General features: G+C 55.9%; 2 non-coding genes and 1 pseudogene across 2 annotated transcripts; all 3 read right to left on the bottom strand.

Moving 5' to 3' along the window:
* The window catches only part of LOC144419410 (large subunit ribosomal RNA), a 3,693-nt pseudogene extending 3,644 nt beyond the window's left edge, over positions 1-49 (bottom strand).
* A 288-nt stretch (positions 50-337) lies between these two features.
* On the bottom strand, positions 338-491 carry LOC144419407 (5.8S ribosomal RNA). Its single transcript, XR_013474036.1, has one exon. It is a non-coding gene; the product is annotated as a 5.8S ribosomal RNA (ribosomal RNA).
* Positions 492-789: 298 nt separating this feature from the next.
* LOC144419447 (small subunit ribosomal RNA) lies at positions 790-2,599 on the bottom strand. Its single transcript, XR_013474068.1, has one exon. It is a non-coding gene; the product is annotated as a small subunit ribosomal RNA (ribosomal RNA).
* Between the last annotated feature and the right edge of the window lie 2,401 nt (positions 2,600-5,000).

Consider the following 5,000-nt stretch of genomic DNA (forward strand, 5'->3'; position numbering starts at 1 on the left):
TTAATAATATGCTTAAATTCAGCGGGTGCTCTCGCCTGAACTCAGGTCGTATGTGTCAAGCGGGCCGCTTCTTACACGGCCCGCTGGCATCGCAAGTCGTCGCCGCCGGCGCCGACCGAGCGCGTACCGTCGCCGCCTTGGCCCACGGTCGGTCTTGATCTCGTGACCGGACCGACCGACCTGGACCCGCCCCTCGAACGTAGTTGAACACGTCGAGGGGCCGGCGGTGTACGGGACACGCGGTCGCGCCGAGAAAGCTCGGCGACCGCTTCAACTTGGGGCGACGCCCGGCCGTCTTCGCAGAGGCCAGGCGACGGCCCTCGGGTGAGGACGAACGCGACCCTGAGGCAGACGCGGTCCCGGGATTGACCCGAGACCGCAATTCGCGTTCAGAAGGTCGACGTTCAATGTGTTCTGCAATTCACATTACTTCTCGCACTTGGCTGCGTCCTTCATCGACTCGCGAGCCGAGTGATCCACCGTTAAGAGTCGTCCTCGACGTTTCGCCCGGCGCCGAAGCGCGCGGACGTCACACTGTGGGATCGACCACAAAACCACCACCGACAACAACTGCACAAAAACACCAACAAACGGCGCCGAGCGACCGCCGGGCTGGGCCGGCGGCACATCGAGCGCGGTGCCCAGAAGCCACCATCGCACTCGGCTGCCTTGCTATGCCAACGTGTTACGCGTGTCGCACGGGGCGGAACCCCGATTGACGGCCGCCCTCTCGGCGGCACCCAAAGACAATTAAGTGCGCGGTCGGCCGGGGCCTACCACCACTTTCGGTAATGATCCTTCCGCAGGTTCACCTACGGAAACCTTGTTACGACTTTTACTTCCTCTAAATGATCAAGTTTGATCGTCTTCTCGACACGCCGACGCGGCCGTTGCCAGCCGCGACGGGGCCGATCCAAGGATCTCACTAAACCATTCAATCGGTAGTAGCGACGGGCGGTGTGTACAAAGGGCAGGGACGTAATCAACGCAAGTTGATGACTTGCGCTTACTGGGAATTCCTCGTTCAAGGGAAACAATTGCAAGTCCCTATCCCAATCACGAATGAGGTTCAACGGGTTACCCGGACCTTTCGGCCTAGGTTAGACACTCGCTGCTTCACTCAGTGTAGCGCGCGTGCGGCCCCGGACATCTAAGGGCATCACAGACCTGTTATTGCTCAATCTCGTGTGGCTAAACGCCACTAGTCCCTCTAAGAAGTTAGACGCCGACCGAGAAGGTCGCGTAACTATTTAGCATGCCAGAGTCTCGTTCGTTATCGGAATTAACCAGACAAATCGCTCCACCAACTAAGAACGGCCATGCACCACCACCCACAGAATCAAGAAAGAGCTCTCAATCTGTCAATCCTACCTGTGTCCGGGCCGGGTGAGTTTCCCCGTGTTGAGTCAAATTAAGCCGCAGGCTCCACTCCTGGTGGTGCCCTTCCGTCAATTCCTTTAAGTTTCAGCTTTGCAACCATACTTCCCCCGGAACCCAAAGACTTTGGTTTCCCGGAAGCTGCCGGAAAGGTCGTCATGGTAACGCCTCCCGATCGCTAGTTGGCATCGTTTATAGTCAGAACTAGGACGGTATCTGATCGTCTTCGAACCTCTGACTTTCGCTCTTGATTAAAGAAAACATTCTTGGCGAATGCTTTCGCAGTAGTTCGTCTTCCGCCGATCCAAGAATTTCACCTCTAACGGCAGAGTACGGACGCCCCCGTCTGTCCCTCTTAATCATTACCTCGTGCTCCGAAAACCAACAAAATAGAACCGAGGTCCTATTCCATTATTCCATGCAACACTATGCAGGCGAACAGCCTGCTTTGAACACTCTAATTTTTTCAAAGTAAACTTATCGGCCACCGCCGACACTCAGTCAAGAGCACCGACGGAGAACCGAAGGTGAGGCGAACGCAACCAGTGACACGCCTTGCGACGGACCGGCGGCGCTCGCCCAAAATCCAACTACGAGCTTTTCAACCGCAACAACTTTAGCATACACTGTTGGAGCTGGAATTACCGCGGCTGCTGGCACCAGACTTGCCCTCCAATGGATACTCGTTAAGAGTTTTAGGATGTACTCATTCCAATTACAGGGCCTCGTTAGAGTCCTGTATTGTTATTTTTCGTCACTACCTCCCCGTGTCGGGAATGGGTAATTTGCGCGCCTGCTGCCTTCCTTGGATGTGGTAGCCGTTTCTCAGGCTCCCTCTCCGGAATCGAACCCTGATTCCCCGTTACCCGTTATCACAAAGGTAGGCACGTAGCGTACCTTCGACAGTTGATAGGGCAGACACTTGAATGATACGTCGTCGGTGCAGAGACCGTACGATCCGCGTGGTTATCCAGAGTCATCAAACGTCACAGGACGAACCCGGTCGGTTTTGATCTGATAAAAGCGCGCCTCCCGAAGTCGGCGCTTAATGCATGTATTAGCTCTAGAATTACCACAGTTATCCACTTCGCTTACGAGACCAAATAAACCAAGACTGATTTAATGAGCCATTCGCAGTTTCGCTTTACGAGAACTCGTACTTGCACCTGCATGGCTTAATCTTTGAGACAAGCATATCACTACTGGCAGGATCAACCAGATAGCTGCGACAGCTGCGCTCGGCCCTTGCTGGGCCGCCCGGCGCGTGCTCGTCGCATTCGTTTAAGACCGAGGCGATCGCCTGCGGCCGTACTCAGCTTCGACAGTCGCTGGCCGCGACGTCCACGCTCTCGCCGGCAGTGCCAGGCGGAGCGATTTGCGTTTTTTCTTTGCTCGCCCTCTCTCGGGCTCGATCCATTCAGTTTCGCACAAACAAGAGCTCTGCCGGCCGCCTGCAGCGGTGCCTAAAACCCGGGCATAACAATGCGACCGTTCTGCTAGGCCGACAAGCGCTCAAGCCAGACGCTCGATCGAACGCCCCCTACATATTAGTCGAGACAACGGCTCGCTCATTAGCATCGCGTTTGTACTTTAACTTTTTTCGGCTCGGCTTCTTTCGACGCCGATGCCGGCGACGCAGCACTCTCTCGCCCGCCAGCCACCGAGAAAAGGGTGCGCTCCGACCGGCCCCGCACCGCTCTTTCTTGGCTCATTCGAAATTACTGTCTTTCGCTCTGACATGCCTTACCTAGGGTTAGGTTAGTATGCTTGCACGTTTGTACTTTAACTTTTTTTGGCTCGGCTTCTTTCGACGCCGATGCCGGCGACGCAGCACTCTCTCGCCCGCCAGCCACCGAGAAAAGGGTGCGCTCCGACCGGCCCCGCACCGCTCTTTCATGGCTCATTCGAAATTACTGTCTTTCGCTCTGACATGCCTTACCTAGGGTTAGGTTAGTATGCTTGCACGTTTGTACTTTAACTTTTTTTGGCTCGGCTTCTTTCGACGCCGATGCCGGCGACGCAGCACTTTCTCGCCCGCCAGCCACCGAGAAAAGGGTGCGCTCCGACCGGCCCCGCACCGCTCTTTCTTGGCTCATTCGAAATTACTGTCTTTCGCTCTGACATGCCTTACCTAGGGTTAGGTTAGTATGCTTGCACGTTTGTACTTTAACTTTTTTCGGCTCGGCTTCTTACGACGCCGATGCCGGCGACGCAGCACTCTCTCGCCCGCCAGCCACCGAGAAAAGGGTGCGCTCCGACCGGCCCCGCACCGCTCTTTCATGGCTCATTCGAAATTACTGTCTTTCGCTCTGACATGCCTTACCTAGGGTTAGGTTAGTATGCTTGCACGTTTGTACTTTAACTTTTTTTGGCTCGGCTTCTTTCGACGCCGATGCCGGCGACGCAGCACTCTCTCGCCCGCCAGCCACCGAGAAAAGGGTGCGCTCCGACCGGCCCCGCACCGCTCTTTCATGGCTCATTCGAGTTTACTGTCTTTCGCTCTGACATGCCTTACCTAGGGTTAGGTTAGTATGCTTGCACGTTTGTACTTTAACTTTTTTCGGCTCGGCTTCTTTCGACGCCGATGCCGGCGACGCAGCACTCTCTCGCCCGCCAGCCACCGAGAAAAGGGTGCGCTCCGACCGGCCCCGCACCGCTCTTTCTTGGCTCATTCGAAATTACTGTCTTTCGCTCTGACATGCCTTACCTAGGGTTAGGTTAGTATGCTTGCACGTTTGTACTTTAACTTTTTTCGGCTCGGCTTTTTTCGACGCCGATGCCGGCGACGCAGCACTCTCTCGCCCGCCAGCCACCGAGAAAAGGGTGCGCTCCGACCGGCCCCGCACCGCTCTTTCATGGCTCATTCGAGTTTACTGTCTTTCGCTCTGACATGCCTTACCTAGGGTTAGGTTAGTATGCTTGCACGTTTGTACTTTAACTTTTTTCGGCTCGGCTTCTTCCGACGCCGATGCCGGCGACGCAGCACTCTCTCGCCCGCCAGCCACCGAGAAAAGGGTGCGCTCCGACCGGCCCCGCACCGCTCTTTCTTGGCTCATTCGAAATTACTGTCTTTCGCTCTGACATGCCTTACCTAGGGTTAGGCTAGTATGCTTGCACGTTTGTACTTTAACTTTTTTCGGCTCGGCTTCTTTCGACGCCGATGCCGGCGACGCAGCACTCTCTCGCCCGCCAGCCACCGAGAAAAGGGTGCGCTCCGACCGGCCCCGCACCGCTCTTTCTTGGCTCATTCGAAATTACCGTCTTTCGCTCTGACATGCCTTACCTAGGGTTAGGTTAGTATGCTTGCACGTTTGTACTTTAACTTTTTTTGGCTCGGCTTCTTTCGACGCCGATGCCGGCGACGCAGCACTTTCTCGCCCGCCAGCCACCGAGAAAAGGGTGCGCTCCGACCGGCCCCGCACCGCTCTTTCTTGGCTCATTCGAAATTACTGTCTTTCGCTCTGACATGCCTTACCTAGGGTTAGGTTAGTATGCTTGCACGTTTGTACTTTAACTTTTTTCGGCTCGGCTTCTTTCGACGCCGATGCCGGCGACGCAGCACTCTCTCGCCCGCCAGCCACCGAGAAAAGGGTGCGCTCCGACCGGCCCCGCACCGCTCTTTC

The sequence above is a fragment of the Styela clava genome, unplaced genomic scaffold (assembly GCF_964204865.1).
Source record: "Styela clava unplaced genomic scaffold, kaStyClav1.hap1.2 HAP1_SCAFFOLD_19, whole genome shotgun sequence".
Classification (NCBI taxonomy): domain Eukaryota; kingdom Metazoa; phylum Chordata; class Ascidiacea; order Stolidobranchia; family Styelidae; genus Styela; species Styela clava.